Source organism: Lissotriton vulgaris, chromosome 5 (assembly GCF_964263255.1).
Source record: "Lissotriton vulgaris chromosome 5, aLisVul1.2, whole genome shotgun sequence".
In the NCBI taxonomy this organism is placed as follows: domain Eukaryota; kingdom Metazoa; phylum Chordata; class Amphibia; order Caudata; family Salamandridae; genus Lissotriton; species Lissotriton vulgaris.
Genome location: NC_141693.1, coordinates 1,799,071,123 through 1,799,088,913, shown reverse-complemented (window position 1 = coordinate 1,799,088,913; position 17,791 = coordinate 1,799,071,123).

Sequence of the window (17,791 nt, the reverse complement as noted above, 5' to 3'; positions counted from 1 at the left end):
TATAGATACATGACGGTAATCAAGCGTACTCCTATGATGCAAACTCTACCTAAGTGTACCTAGTATGTATGTGGGTGTAAAGCCAAGAATCCCCTAGGAAAGAGCCAACTCCATTACCTGATGGGAGAGAACGAAAGACCCCATCTTGGTCTCGAGTTAGACACCCCGCCAGGGATATCAGACCACTGCGTGCTGGAGCTTCTGCAGGCCGGGACCTCAGCATCTAGTGTCAGCGTGGAAGCTTCTCTTCTGCCAATCTAGTGTTGGTATGGTTCTTTTATACCATAAAGATAGCCTCTGGGTTCCTTACACAATCGATATGTTGTGAGTACGATTATATAAATGAGCCTAAATCAATACCTGCAATTATGCAAAGTAGTTATTTCGTCCTAGGATGAAGATACAGAGTATGTTAATGCTCTTATGTACGTCATGTGCAGGGACTTTTCTAAGAATCCTCATGCCTAATAAATGAGGCTACTTTCAAGGACACTGGTCGACATTTATTCAGCACATACCTTGGTAAAAGGTTAGTGCTAGAACCGTTATGCAGAGCAAGGTAGGACAAATGTAGGTAAAAGATTGTGTAGCTACCTAGGTGTAGATTTGGGGTACATTGGGGTACATAACAGGAGTCCAGGGTGGCGTGGCTTGCATGAAGCCCAATGTATTTTCTAACCCAAATATCAAACTTTGGAAGAAACATACATCTACCACACAATATTTTAAGAGAAAGTTCTGGAAGCTTCAGTGATTCACAAAATACCTACCACCTTTCGTTCCCATACTTATTCCCATGAAAACTCCATCCCACTTGAGTGGCTGGGCTCAGCACACATAGCAGGAAAAGCCCCAAAATGCATTGTGACAATATCAATATTTCTGGTCCGAAATGGAGTTGAATTGGGAATGGGAGTTGTAGTATTTGGGCCTGAGCTCGGCCGCCACACACTGAAACCTACTGAACTCAGACCTTTTTTAAAACTAGACACCCAGGAGAGTCAAGGGTGGCATACCTCATGTGGGTCACACACTGTTTCCTCATACCCAATGTCCTGCAAACCTTGAACATTCATGAGATCCTGCATTGTCCCTGGTTTGATAAGTTCCTGTCTCAGGCACTAGGCCCACCCACACAAGTAGGGTAGCGTTTTATTGGGACAAGTGTGGGAATGCTGGGCAAGCTGCTGTGCAGCATGGCTTAAAGTCAATAAAAAAAGTGCTTTGATATGGCCAAAGTTGGCGGCGTTATAGCATTTTACTTTCTTTCCAGCTTCTTATATAACTGGTTATAAGCATTAAGCTTTCATGTGTCCTCAAACTGAAAACATTTAAAACGTTTGATATACCCGTTCCTCAATCATATTGTTGTCAACATTTAAAAAACACAAGAATTCAGCCAATTAAAAAAATTCGGTCCTGTAGTTGTGTTTATTTGACAAATGAGGCAGGCCTTACAATTCCAATATTGACCAGGAAAGAGCAGGCAAGTAGTACAAAGCCATACTTATTGCGGTCAATAAAAGATGCTGCCTCTTGTAAATAACTCTGTTTCTAGACAGCACAGTATAAAAGGACCATCAATAAAAACATCTGTTTATGCCAATTTCCAATGATCACAGAACCCTGAAAAATTCCCAATTTAATATTTAACATTATACAGTTGAACACCTTATTATGGCACATGCAGTGCAAAATATAACCAAATAGCAAGTTGTAAACATCAGGCCAGGTCTTTAAAATTTGCAAATCGTTTGTTGCACAAGTTAGTTTGTAAACTCAGCGGAAACCCTAGGAAGAGGATGTGGTGTAAGGTCAAGAGCTGATGACTTTGGAAATGTGGAACCAAGTCCGAGTCTCGGCATCAGCTCAACATCCTGTGATTCTGGGCAAATTCCTGAATCTTCCTGTGCCTATAAAAAATGTATGTGTCCTTGTGATATGTAAGTGCACTCCAAAATGTTTGCGGTGAGTTTGTGCTATATAAACAATTGTTTTTAACTCAGTAAAATAGCACATTTCCATTCATGTGACTGGTCAAGAATATCTGTGGAGTTGAAGTCACCCAATAATAAACCCCTCCCAGGGGCGAGTCCTCCCCCCCCCTTTCCTATTTCACTGCGTACTTTTTACCTTTACATCACACCATTGACAACGTGATTTGGTGGCTTAAAAGGTCGCAGTTTATTCAGACATAACATAGTTGTACATTTTGCAATTTCATTGGTCTTTCATACCATCCATGTTATTGTATACTTCCATTGTCGTTGTACATTCATTGCTGGTATTTGCTCCCAAACAGTATACTTTTTGCAAGGTGCTCCTTTGGCCAGGCCTCTGTGTCTCCAGTTCCAGGCTTCAACTTGCTATCGAAATTGGTGGGTGTCCGTAGGGACCTGCCCGAGTTGCAAGTGCTGTTCCGCTTGCCCTGGACCCTTTGTTGGCTCCTCGCCTGCTCCTCAGGGCCCCTGCCGTGTGGCATCCCAAGGACCCTGTGTGAGCCTGTGGCTGTGTCCTGTCATTTAGCTCCCTCAGTACCCCTGCCTTGAGGCATCCCAAGGGCCCTGTGGGAGCGTCACATCTACTCTGCCTGTGGCTGTGTGCCGTCCTTAGCTACCTCAGTGCTCCTGCCGTGAGGCATCCCAAGGACACTGTGTGAGCCTTCCATCTACCTCTAGTACATTTTCTCTCTTTTGTGTCTCTTTCTTGTGGCTGTGTGCCGTCATTGGTCCCTCAGTGCCCCTGCCGTGAGGCATCCCAAGGACACTGTGTAAGTCTTCCATCTACCTCCATTACATTTTCTCTCTTTTGTATATCTTTCCTGGGTTTCTTCTGCCACGCTACCTATAGTTTTACGTTTGGAGGGAGCTCCCCCGGCTCTCTCTTCCCTTCCTTCCTCATCAGACACCCCTCTGTGTTTTCGCCTGTCGCAAGAGGATCTTCAAATAACCTGCCCCCAATCCCACATCGGCCCGGCCTCTGCGGGATGTTCTTGAGTTACCTGCTGCGGGGCCACCCTCTCACTGACCCTGCATGTCCCAGCGATTGCCAGCGCGACCGCTGCACTAGCCAGCATATCCTCTAGTTTTGTGGAGCCTACCAAATCTAGTGCCCGTCTTATTTTTGTAGTACTGCAAAACCATGGCCCGCATTAGTGCGCTTGTAGACAGTTGTGGGATATTAAAGCGCTTGCTCCTATTAGCAGAAAATTGGTGGAATTTGAACATGCGAATGCTAACTAATGATTCAACTATCACTTCCCAACCCCAAATGGGCTTCCAATATGAGGCCGTCTTACAACCGGCAGCATGGCTTTGCATCTAATGCAGTGATTTCGGCTGCATTTCCCTTATTTCAATTATTCTTGGTCTCCCTGCCTACCAACTTGGAGGGCACTGGAGCTTGATTTGTCATTCCCAAAAATTATACTTTTCAACTCCTTAAGCTATGCTTCAATCCATCTCTTAAACGGTGATACCGATGGGAGATGGGTACCTTATACCGCACCCCAACCTAAGCTGAGATCAGACACCCCCTCCTTCCTGATTGTCGATGGCGCTCACTTTGACGTTATGTTCCTAAGGGCATTCTGTTGGGCTCCTGCAGAATAAATCTTCTTTCATCAATTGAAAACAACCTCTGACCATCCACAGCTCAATCGCTGGACGCGTTCAGCTTTTTTATACACACTTAAGGAATGCTGTGTGCTTTCCTTAGAAGGACCGCATCCCAAATTACTCGTAAATTTGGGAATGCTTCAGGTTCCCCATGTGTTGTGTGGGAACACCCATGAAACGCCGCTTTCACGCAGTTTTCTGGGTGAAAGGGGCACATATTTTTAAGGCCATGAAAAGTCACGTAAAGTGGCTTTATGTAGCCTTGTAAATATGCAGTGGAACCTTGCGCCACAGGAAGGTAAAAAAGTGACATTCCGGTGGTGCCAGTAGGGCCTTATATATGAGGCCCACAGTATTTACCCAGACTCTGGTTCAGCACAAAAGCCAAAAAGAGGTAAAAATCATACTGGATAGGGCGGTATACAACCTTTACAACGAAACTTTTACAACGACCTACCATTACAACGCAACTTTTACCACGCAAACTATTACAACGCATTGCTCTGGGTGGGCGCTCTAGGATAGGGAATAGGTTAATTTACTATCCAATAACCTTCCCTACTATCCACGGGGACTGGAGTTGGAATAGTAAATTAAACTATTCACTATCTAGCGCCTAAAAGCATTATGCGTTGTAATGGTATGTGTGGTAAAAACCGCGTTGTAAAGGTAGGCGTTGTAAAAGTATGCGTTGTAACGTCATACATCCGGATAGGGCTTGTGATTTTTAGCAAGCTATTTCCTTTTGTCACAGTAACACACAGTCCGAGACAATAAAAAGCATACTGTCATGCCAATGCTATACTATTGTACTGACTGGAGCAGCACATTATGCTGCCGCACTGAAAGGAGCTGTTCAGGGCGCTGGCAGCAAGGGCTGAGAATGGAGGGGAAGAGGGATTTCAGTTTAAGATTGCCCGTCTGCAGCCGGGGATCCCTGAAGATCAAATTTAAACACTTCTCTGATGATGACCACTAAGACAAATTTACCCTGCGTTATCGGTGTCCGTTGGTCATTATGAATGAATGAATGTGCCACAGCGCTTATGCTAAACAGGGAAAAATGTAAGAAAAATGGCAATACTTTTAAAGACTGTGGGGCATACTTACCATCCCCCATGCCAATTTTGAAGACATTCCGGTGGTGATAGAGGCTTCTCCTTATTTACAGGGCGACGTTAACACACTTAACGTGGCTTAATGCTGCCTCGTTAATAGGGCCCCCTTTCAAGCTATACTTAGCGTAAAAGGGGTGGGCAATGGGTGTTGCGTGGATGTTTTGCCGCAACACCCATTGATTTTGTCGCTGGCCCATACTTACAAGTGTGGTGTAAATATGGGGCAGCGCCAAAATTAAGACCAGGAATACCTGGTCTTACCATGTCAAAACAAGGAGAAATTTTTGTTTTTCTGTTTCTATGTGTGCTGCAGAATAGAAACAAGAAAACGCCATGAATGATTGTTTATGTGCTGGAAGGTGTCCCTTCCTGCACATAAACAATAATTTTAAAAATAACAATTTGCAACTCCTATGTGTGCTGCATAGGAGTTTCATATTGACATTCTGGATTGTTTTTGTGCTGTAACAAAATTGTCTAAAAACCGGCCCTGGCAAAGGGCCCGGCGGCACACACAACCCCCAGAGGGGGTGGGGGGTGGCTGAGCACTTTGCCACAGCTGGTTTTGGTTCCCAGTCTGGCCCTGGCAGTAAGGGACACCTTCCTGCACTTAAACAATCATTCCCTCATCGCAGGCACCCTTGCACTATGGTACAAGGTTGCCCGAGTTGGCACTGGGTGGCTGAATTTAGTGCCATCTCAGGAAGAAATGCAGGGGTGATTCGTGTTGTTGTAAATACTGTGCATCCCTGTGTTTCTAAAGTGATAGAGCGCATTAGCTATTAGGGAGCTAACCCGCGCTGTGCCACTTTTGTTGTAAATATGCCCCTGTTTTTACAACATAATGTGCTAGTTACATCAATTACTTTTAGGTGAGTTCTTAAGGCCATATTTTGTGTCGTAATAATGTCAGACACTACAAAAGGCAATTGTTAATCTGCTGTCTTTACTCAGAATGGCGAGAAAGTAAGTGTTCGAGGAGGATTCCAATTGAAAGCAGAACAATTTTTACAGTCATGGATTTTTCACTGTACGAAAGAATGTATCAAATGTTTTTCTCTCAAACGAATTTCATCCAAAGACAATGCAGGTGTTTCAGTTTTGTATTTTGAAGCAATGTTCCACAAGAGACTCATCATCATGCTGTATTGAAAGGAACAGGTGCTCCAAGTGATGGCGCAGTGAAAAGTGAAAATTAGTGAGCCATAACAAATTAAATGAAAAAAGTCCAAAAAAGAATATGTATTTACAATATGTACCGATAGCCCATACCCATGGATTTCAGTATTGAAAAAATAGCAAACACAATGTAAAGAAAATTAGAGTTTGGGTATCCAACAATAAATGATTGGGGTAGGCGCATGTTAAGTCGGCATTTCGATCACTAATTAGACAAATCATCTGGGGTCTTCATCAGGACGGACATATGGTAGTGCTCTAACCCTACAAATCAGGGGCAAGTTCAAATCAAAGATAATCCCACTATTATTTCTTTCTGATCCAAAATGTGGATGGGAATGTCACTGCTAACTCAGAATACATCCGATACACACAATGTGTCTTATCCATGTTCTATTAAAATCCACCTGGAATGTAAGTTGCAACAATACAAACAACAAATTATTTGGAGATCTTTAAATAAGAATAAAAACGTAAATGCATAACTAAATCTCCTAATGCTTGCATTTAAATGCAATACATGCCGCAAATAAATGAAATAAATAAATAAATGGAACAGCTGCTCATAATTTGTAACTCCTTTTAGCTAAGTGTCCCGCTTCTTCCAACCTGAGCAGCAAGCGCCTGTAAATATCATCATTTTCTTGCAGTAGGGCATGAGTTATCTGAGACAGCAGGAGTTTCCTTTCTAAAATGGTGGCATGCTAGCCCCTCACATGAATACAGGCATACTAAAGTGAACGCTATTTGCTTTGTCAGTGCTTGCATTCCTAACGCCATAGTGAGGCCGCTGTGATTTGCCATAACTATTTATCTAGACTCAAACGTTATCCCAGTGTGTCAGTATTTAATTAAAATGTTAAAGGTGTGCGTGATCGCCACTTGGGCGCCCTCAGAGTCTCGCTGTTGTGCAAATCGATAGCTATTCGCCATGATGTTCCTGGTTGAGGTTGGGGCAGACCTCCTTAGGGGACTCGTGTCAATTTACAGCAAGCATGGCATTTTATATTTACCAGCAAGTGAAGACAAATTTGCAGGAAAAGCCTAGTAATTGCACTTTCATGGTGGGTTTTCAAGCAGCAGCCCGTTACCAGGACAAGGTTAACATGCTCCTTATCAAAGCATGAGAAGAAAGGGGCTATTTATAAAACAACCTTGATTAGAGGGACGTCATGAGGCTTTGAAGTGAAGACGCAAGTAGTTATTGAAAGTCCAGTAGCGGTCGGTGGTGGGAGTGCTGCCGGGCGGTGATGTGGGGAAGGGGAGGGGCAGGGTGGGGGGTAGTAAACTATGGATTACGGCCGATTAGAGGTAAGTAAATATATAAATAAATAAAATGAATTTCGTTGTGCGCGCTGCATCGCCAAATGCGATGCAGAGCGCGCAACAAAATTCGTTTCACCAAGGAAGAAAACTTGTGTGCCTTGAACGTGCACCTAGGATGCACATCAACATAAAAAGCTGTGCAAACGGGGAAAGTGAGCCCTATTATTCAAAATGCCAGTGAAGTCGCGGGGCACCACATTCAAGTGAAATAAGGAATGACTGCTTCAAAGCTACTCTGTCTTTCACAGTGCAGGCAGCATGTCACGCCTGTACTTACAAGAGAGGCAAGAGATCTTTTCCAGGTGGGTGCAGTGAGTGCAATCGCCTGCAGACGGATGTCTGGCTGGTCCATGGGACCCACTTTCTCCCTCTCCAGATGGCTGCCTTCAGGAGGAGCACTGAAAGTGCACCACATTTTTTTTATGGCGCAATAAAAGTGTGCATCTTAAAGGCATGTTTGCCTCTATGCCCACGTCTGTAATTTGCCACGAGTGCAGAGGCAAAGTGATTGCCTCATTTGCATTGGGCCAATACCCAGGATACTTGTTTCTGGTACAGGGAAGACATGACTTGGCATTTTGGACTGCACTGTTCCTATGAGGCACATGGTCAAGACTGATTGGCATATAGTTAAGTCTGAACTGGGGTGGCAAAGTGAGCTAAAGATGGATTCAACCCAAATCTGTGACTGGCTGAAAAGTTTCAGCGCTCCGTCCATTATTTTCTTGTGTTGCTATGCGGAAGGCCCTCTCATGATACCGCTTGTGCTACATGTGCAGCAGCGCTATCAGTATTAGAGCCCTACTGTAGTACCATTGTGCCTCAGGGGCACACACAGTGGGTGCACATGCCCAATGTGCCCAGGGGCACAATGTGTAATACGGCCTGTGGTGTCTAGTGAATTTCTACCCCCATTCCTCGTTTGGGCTTCGGGCATGACTCTATGATAGTGTGGGCTACCCCCACCCCTTTAATTTCTAATCCCAGGTGTCTAGTGGGCTTTCCACCACCAAGTGTGCAGATTGAGGCAAACCTCCCAGGATACCCCTCCAATGAACAGAAAGACCGTCTTGACCTTGGTTTGAGGAGGCGCACTAGCCCTTGACAAAGGATCTTCTCCCCTCCCAAAAAAAATGAACTCTCAGGTCTTTAGTGGGCTTCCTACCCTCCCCCCAAGGTGCACTTGGGGGCAGGCGCCTAATAAGAAAGACTGTATGCTCCTTCTTGGGTGCGAGCAAGGTCCGATTCCAGGGTGAGCTGCCTCACTCCTTTTGTTTCTGATCCCTGATGTCTAGTGGGGTTCCCCCCATGCCTGGGAATTAGACTGGGGCAAACCCCCCAATCTGACCCTTAAGTGGAGGGACAGAAAAACTTGTTAGCACATAGATGTGGGGGGGAGCCTTAGCGCTTGTTAAAGCAGGTGCTCCCACTCACAAATATAAATCACTGGCCCTAGTGGAATGGATCCCTGCTTGGCGGGTGCCCACTGTCCGTTTGACCTGCATACCACAACAGCTGTGGAATGTTCTTCCACGGGGCTTGACTGGACATCAATGAGACTGTCTGGGGCATCACCAACCTCTGAAAGACATATCGTAGCACTTCACAGTTGGCTGTGAGAGGCACAAGTGGTCAGTGCAGTATGCAAACATGTTAATATTGTGCTCCATGTGCTCAACAAGAACTGAAACACATTCAACATACTTAGTAGGGACACACAACAGGCACCGAAATCTACATTGGAAAAAGCTGGACAACTTGAAATGTAATCAATAATTCTCATCCTTGTCGCATCTATATAAAAAGAAAAAATAGAACAACAATTAAGTCTTTCATTCAGGTGACACACGAAGGATCTGTCCATTTGTTTATGGACGCTGAATCTGCACTGAAGTTAGATAAGCACGTGGGCGGGAAGAAGAGCGCAAACAGGTCTTTACCCTGTTTCTACCTCAGAATCTGGATTGAGTGACAATGATTAACCTTTTTCTCCTAACTCGTCTCTGTTAATTAGAACTCCATGTTGGAAACTTGGTGTGGCATGGTTGGGCTTGGAACCGCCGGATGCTGGGAATCTTTACTGTGCTTTAGTTGTGCCCGCGAGGCAAAAAGCACTCCCTAATATATGTTTAAAATTCAATGGCTCTCCTCCATAAGCTTGGCCACCCTGCCTATGGCAGGGTAGTATGCCGGGAACCCCACGCCCCACAGGGAGAGTTCCCATTTTATGCTCCTATATTGTGCCAAGAGTATACTGTTGGTTCAGTTTCAAGGGTGGGTAGGTATCACACAACCTTACTGGGGGGTTGGTGTGGGAGGGAGAGGATGGGTAAGGTTAATGTTTTGTTTTTAGTTAGTACTGTGCTACATAATACACTTTTAGATAGTCACGGTGCAATTCCATCTGGAGTCATGTGCGGAATGCAGAGTGTAATGGAGACAAATAACAAAGCGACTAAGCATCAGACCCTTATTGGGGGGAGGGGGAAGGCACTAGATGATCGATATGTGTGCTCCAACCAGATACCAGACGACAAGCCATGACGGCACTGAACTTACTAACATGGAACATTCGCAGGCTCAAAGATCATAGAAAAGACCAGGTTAGTTCCCACATATCTTCTCAGACCCCATATCGATGTCTGCTTTTTACAGGAGACCCACCTGAATTGCAATCCTTCCACTAGGCTCAAACATAACCGTTTCAGGACACATATATTCAGCAGAATATTCTAACTACTCAAGGGGTGTGGCCGTGCGGGTGAGACAAGGCCTCGATTGGAAGCTGTGTGAGTCACACATCGATCCCGAAGGGAGATATGTCATAAAAAATTGTAATTGTAAATTGATACTTGTATAGCGCACTACTCAACCGCAAGGGTCTCAAGGCCCTTGTACGAATACCGCTGTGGAACCCATCCTGGCTTTCCCTGTGAGGCGTCCACTCCTGGGCACCCCCAAGGTGGAGGCCAGGCATCCTTAGCGTTGTGGGGGCCGTTGTGGAGATTAAGCAAGCTATTGCCCAGAGTTGCAGAGTGGGACTCCATGATTGGAATAGGCACCGAGGCGAGAATTATCAGGTCCGTGGAATTTTGAGCCCAAGACCCGCAGAGGCGGGGAATTGAACCCCGGTCCCAGGCCAGACCTCTGCATCAGGGTCTGCCGCTCTAACCATTGAGCCACACTTCTCCAACTGTTAGGTTACCCAGCGGCGCTCTAGTTACATTAGCAGCGATCTACGGTCCCAACTCTGACAAGCCGGAGTTCTTTCAAACTGTATGGGCCAAGATAAAATCCCTTGGATGCGACACAGTGGTTTGGGGAGGCGATTTTAATGCTGTGCTCAACGATGTAATGGACAGGAAGGGCTTCCCTCCATCCTAATTCTAGTACCACACTAAACGCCATTATATCAGTTGGCATTTTAACTGATATTTGGAGAATCTATAATAAAAACACACTGGAAGGTACATGCATATCAGAACACCATAGGGCCTTGTCCAGGTTGGACCTTTGGCTTGCTGTCCAGCGAAGTGGAGACGTGGACACAAGAGGTCTGCCACCTTCCCAGGTCACTGTCAGACCATGCCCCTTGCCTCCTACGTCTGTCCATGCCCAACACACCAAACAGAATGTTTACTTGGAGGCTACCCATAAGTGTCTTGCTAGACGAGGCCTTTAGAGAGGAAATATGGAGTGATATTGTTGAGTATTTAGATTTAAACACAGCCACGGTCACGACACAAGCCTCTTTGACGGAAGCATTTGAAGTGGTCATTAGGGGCAAATGCATTGCACGCCAAGCGGGAGTGTTGAAGGCAATCAGGAATACACTCACCTCCCTAGAGGCTCGCATCAGGGAACTTGAGACACAATTTTACACTAGAGGGGACTCGAGCTTGTTAGCCAAATTAAAGAAGGGGGCTGCTAGAGTTTGAATAAGAGGCACCACGGGAGGTTAAGTTTATGAGCAAATACACGCAAGCCAGACGTTATGGGGATGGGGATAGGCCAGGGAACACACTTGCAAACATGCTTCACGTACTGCTACGTATGTTACCGAGGATCAGAGACCCGCAAAAAATCCTAAATAGATTTACGCAGTTCTATACCAATTTATACATGTCCACACACTTCACAGTTCCCAAAACCTTGCAGCCTTTTTTGGAGTCCCTGGAGTTATTACGGCTGGGCAGGGGACATAGGGAATATATGGATGTCCCATTTACAGCTCAAGACGTGGCTCAGGTAATCCGTGGACTCCCATCAGATAAAGCCCCTGGGTCAGATGGCCTCACCACTTCATTCTATAAAACATACTCAGCGGAGCCCTCATCTCATTGTAGTATTTGATGAAGCACAGACAACCGGTATTTTACCACCCTCAATGCTCGAAGCTATTGTTATTACATTGCTTTGGCAAAACTTCTTGCTCAAAGACTGCAACCACTGATCCCACTAATCGCACGCCCAGACGAGTAAGCCTCATTCTTGAATGATCAACAGCCCATAATCTTCGCACCATTTTGCTTTAGTGCATTATCTACATCCCAACACACGAGCAATTGCTGCATTTCTTGACGCCACTAAAGCATTTGATGCGCTGGAGTGGAAATATTTATTCACCATACTGGCGAGAATGGGCTTCAGCTCTCTCTTCCTGGGACTTTTAAGCCTACTTTACCTGGCGCCTTCTGCTAGGATCCGACTCAATGGCATGCTGTCAAGCCCCTTCCATATTACTCGTGGAACGAAGCAAAGTTGCCCCCTGCTATTTGCTATTGCAATGGAGCCATTAGCAGTGCGGATCAGGCAACATCATGCTGAGAGAGAGAGCTGGGCTTCAGCACGAGGGGATTGTTGATCTCTTAATGCAGATGATATTACTCTATATATAAACGACCCTGCGATAAGTACTGCCCCTATATTCCACAAACTAATTCATTTTGGGGGTATATTAGGCATTTCCATAAACTGGGAAAAATCCACACTTTTCCCACTCACATACACTACAACTCCATTTGTCATTGATTACCCACTTAAGTGGGCTAATGGTCCATTAAATATCTGGGTATATGGCTCAGTCGAGATGAGCAAGAGTTCGGGGCTCTGAACTTTGGACAAGCCGTCACATGGTTGGAAGAAAAGATAAACGTGTGGGCTAAGCTACCTATCACCCTGGCTGGGAGGATCGCGGTTGCCATAATGGTGGTCTTGCCAAAATTCTTATTCCTTTTTGTCAATATCCCGATTCCCTCTCACCCAAGCTTTTTTTAGTAAATTCGGTACTCTATTAATAACCGTGGTGTGGGCGGGCAGACATGCACAGGTTTTGTGGGAACTTCGAACGCTGCCGCTGACGCAGGGTGGACTGGGTGCCCCGGATTTCCAGCTATATACCTTTTGCGCTCAAGCGTAATTTCTGCATTTCTGGTTGCATCCCACCCCGTTCCAGCCACATATGGCGTGGAGTTGGGTGTGGCGGCGCCGGTTCCCCTTCAGGTGGCAGTATACCAGTCATACAGACGACCACGGGACGGCGTTGACACGGACGAGGCTCTGAAGAGGGCATGAGGAAGACTCTGCGATAGAGCCAAACTGGAGAGCCTTTATGCCCTGTCCATTCCTCTGGCATAATACCAGATGATCCCTGCCATGACCGAAGGGGCAAACAGAATCATGGCCAGAGATCTAGGACTACTTACTTTTTCTGATCTACATCCCGAGGACAAATTCTTAACTCCACCTGAAACTATAGAGGGGAGGCCTATGGCATTTTCTGAGCTTTTTCTCTATTACAAACTCAGGGCAACCTGCAAGCAAATACACATGACTTTTCCCGTCCCTCCGTCCACACTGAAGGCACTTGAAAACATTATTCAGACAGCCTCCCCCCATAAGCTCCTAACTCGACTGTGCAGCCACATGCAGAACACCGCTTCTATAATCACGCCAAGGGCGTTCCAGGGTTGGAATTCAAAACTGTCAACCCCTTTAACAGAGGATCAATGGACCTTCTGCTGCAGTCAATTGACAGTACTTTCACCCTATTACAAATTGGGGCTAATCCATTTTAAATGTATCCATGGTTTCTACAGAACCCATGTGCACCTGCATAAAATGGGGATCAAGGCAGATGGGGGTTGCTAGAGGTACAGGGATGCCCCAGCTACTTTCATTTATATGGCCGGAACTGTCCCCTGTTGGCTTCATTTTAGACCATGATTTTCAACACAATTCATGAGATATTTAGCACACCAGTCGACCCCGAGCCACATATAGGTCTACTGGGATATGTGAGGGACCCGGAAATTACATGCAATGCTTTTGCTCTTTGCAAGGCGCAGGGTAGCCATACATTGCGGTAGAAGGGGGGTTCCAACGAGGGCTGTATGCGGGATGTCACATTCAGTCACACATAATTATAAATCTTCTGGGAGCTAATGCCACCTACATCTAGGCCAAAAGAAATATGGGGCCCGTTTCTGAAATGGGCTAACTTGCAACGAGATGTGGAAGAAGATCCTCCTGATCAGCCGTTTTCCCCAGCAGAGTAATCATTCTCTTCAGGGTTAATATCCGCCAGGGGTCTGAACTGTTCAAGGGAACCAGAAGTAGGTTCCTACACTACTTTCACCCTTCTCAAATATTAAATTGCCTGCAGATCCCCCATTACAGCGTAGCTCATGCTTCTAGATAATGCTATATCAACCTGAAACATGCAATGTGAAACGCAGACCTGACTCAGATGTTGCATGTAAGCTGTCCTCTTCGCTCTGTAATACTGAATATTGCATGTTGACCACCTGAATTAATGCTTTACTCAACTATCTATGTAATTGCACTATAAATGTTTGTTGTATTAAGATGCCAATAAACAAAAAATATTTTTTTTTAAAACAATTAAGACTTTGATATTCTAACTAGTCTGACTGATTTCTCAAATGAGCAGAGGCTTTGTAAAATGTATATCTCTCATTTCATCTGTTCTCAGTAATGGGTGGGGATTGCTGCTCTTGCATGTTCTTAAACAGCTCTGATGGGCAGTTCTTGATTACCAAATAGGCAAAGTATGCACCAGGCTGTAGGCCCCACTCCTTTTAGGGGCCACGCAACAACAGATCAAAATAATATTGACTTGATCTTGAAAGAAAATAACAATCAAGCTGTCTATAATATTGTTTCCAGAAAAAAATGAGTCAGCTCAAGGAAACAAAAAATGTCCATTAAAGACTCCATAGAGAAAATACAGTATTAATGTACTATATACATTAACAACTTAAAGTACATAAACCAGAGACATCAGATTCACATAAGTTTGTCTCTTAAAAGCTCATCTTCTGGAAGCTGGCAGTTTGTAAACAAAATCCGGTTGCATTTGCAAGAATAGGGCACCCCCTCTATCGATTATTTCAGGCTAGGGAAGAGATGGGATAGAAATCTACACAAGACTAAATAAATTCCCTCGTAGCCTATCATTTCTTTACATTATACCATTGTTCATATAAGATTTCTCAAACATTTATATATAATAGTGACACATAAGATTACATTTTTCCATTTCTATTTTCTGATTTATTTTTTTGTATATAAATTTTCTTCATAAGAAACAAATTGTACAAAATTCATACAACATTTACATGATCATTAGAACCTTTCCTATTAACACAAATCTTATTTTTTTTTAAATGTTCAAAAGAAAACAACACCCCTGGATTGACTTTAATAAAAACAACCATACCACAACCACACAAACTCATACATTATCACACAAACCTTCATACACCCAGCATCTGTACACAGTAGCGGTTTATGTATGACAAAAGAACCCCTGCAGAGAAATAGATCTAAAAATCAAAGCACGGGTCTCAGCACAAGGTTGACGCGCGTTTCGGTGAAGTAAAGATGATTAGACCACCTTCCTCGGGACCTTTCAAGATACCCACATCAAACTTTCAGCTTCCAGGGGACAAAAATTGTAAGAAGGTTTATGGTGAATCGTTACTTAGCAAATATTGTTATCCTCTTTAGGTCCACAACCAGAATCCATCTGGATCCTCAGGTGGAGTAGACTTTGTAGTCTAAAAATATGCTCCTTGATCCAAAAAGTTTTTTACTTATTCTTTGTCAGCTGACATCGGACGTCCTACGCAGAGAGACTTTGAGGCGTAACTACAGAGGAACTAATAAAGTGTTTTAAATTGAACTACAATAACATTTCCTACATACATGTACAGAAAAGACCGATAGGTGAATACCCTCCATTTAAAATGTTGAGGTCAATTATTGCCTTTTTTCGTGACTGGACAAACATGACAGCGTCAAAGAATAAGTAAAAAACTTTTTCGATCAAGGAGCATATTTTTGGACTACAGAGTCTACTTCAACTGAGGATCTGGATAGATTCTGGTTGTGGACCTAAAGAAGATAACAATATTTGCTAAGTAACGATTCACCATAAACTTTCTTACAATTTTTGTCCCTTGGTAGCTGAAAGTTTGATGTGGGTATCTGGAAAGGTCCTGACGAAGGTGGTCTAATCATCTTTACTCCACTTAAATGCGCGTCGACCTTGTGCTGAGACCCGTGCTTTGATTTCTAGATCTATTTCTTTGCAGGGGTTCTTTTGTCATACATAAACCTCTACTGTGTACAAATGCTGGGTGTATGAAGGTGTGTGTGATAATGTATGAGTTTTTGAGGTTGTAGTATGGTTGTATTTGTTGAAGTCAATCCAGGGGTGTTGTTTTCTTTTGAACACTTTTGTAATAAGATGTGTTAATAGGAATGGTTCTAATGATCATGTAAATGTTCTATGATTTTTGTACAATTTGTTTCTTATGAAGAAAATATGTATACCAAACAAAAGAAATCAGAAAATAGAAATGATAAAAGAAATGAAGTTTTGATATAATTAAAATAATGGGAACATCTAATTTTATGTGTCACTGTTGTATATAAATGTTTGAGAAATCTTATATGAATAATGGTCTAATGTAAATAATTGATAGGCTACAAGAGAATTTATTTAGTGTTGTGTAAACAAAATCCAGTGCATTAGGTATTAGGAGATAATTTGCAAGTGAGCCCTGAAATTTTGACTGCTTATATGCCTCCGCAAGGTTTAATTTGGCACTGCTGGTGAGTCGTCGTTAGTATGGGAGGAGTGGCAGAAGGGGCTTGAGGGATAAGTGGAGGTGGTTGGCAGAAGTATCTTCACAGCATCCAGGAAGTTGGCTATGATAAAGCATTGTTTAGGAGCAGAAGACCAAAGTGTCCTTCAACCTCTACAGCCGCCTCTAGAAGATGATGACTGCAAGGTAGCCATTTTGAAACTTGATAAAAACTACAGGGAAAAATGAAATCATAGAATGGTTCACCATCATGAAAAAGGCCAGTTTCCAGGAGATCAACGTGTGCTAAATTTTTATAATAGGCAAATCATAGAAAGAAATTTGAGCCCTGAGGTCCTTATATTGCAAACAGCTGTAAAGATAGTACAATAAAGCTGAAAACATAACAAAGAATTAAAGGATGTATGATTGTTGCAGCCGCAGAAATAGCAGCTGCAAACAGAGGAAACAAGCATTTGAATGCAATTGGTCTCGAAATTGTGCAAGTTAGAACTATTGTTGTTGTAACAATAATGTTTTTTACTTATGCTTTTTTGTTTGCCATGGGAGGTGGTTCAGAGGGAGGAGCGACTATGGAGCTGGGGTGTTGGAGATGTAAACAAATGAGAAAAAAAGCACTTGGTTGGAAGAGCAACATAGCAAAAGCGGGAGGGTGTCAGGGATGCGAATGTGTAAGCATCAGATTGCGTGGAAAGACCCAAAAAAAATACATGCACTCTCAAAGAGTGCTGGAAGCAAACAAAACAAGTGTTTGCAAAGTTATTTTTAGTGTATGTGATGTTGGTTGTAAGAAGTGTATGTGGTATGAGTGAGTATATTGGAGTGGTGGTGTGAGAGCCAGTGATGGTGTGCAAGCATCACCAGAGGTAAGGTTTTGATGAGTGGTTGGAATCTTCTGGAAAAGAATACGAAGTTTGTCGATTTTAGCAGGGAACTGCAACTCACTTATTTATTACAGTGGCACCTATTCTGAGCTTAGCGTTCCAACCCCCTTAGAATGACGGGAGGTGCAGTCCACAGCAAGAACGCAAGCATTTAGTTTAAATGCCGTAAAGCAAAAAAGATGGCTGGCGCTGCTTTGGAACGCATAATAATGGCTCCCCAGCCAGCAGCTCTCACCCCTGAGCCATTTCCTTCCCCTAGCCATGCTGCAGGGTGCTGTATCATATGTGGCCACAAGAGTTCCCAAGGGACACCTAGTGACAGCCTGTCGTAATGCACCCTCACAACACTGCTTGTACATCTTGGCGGGCACTTTCTTTGCTTCTGGTCTTTCCATTTCATTTTCCAGAATTTGTGTTTAATAATGGAAATGATGTGGCGTAACATCCAGCGCTGCCGACCTTGGAGCGACCTTGGTTCAACAACCTGTGATTCAGAGCAAATCACCTAATCAGTGATCCTTTTTTGCTTTAAT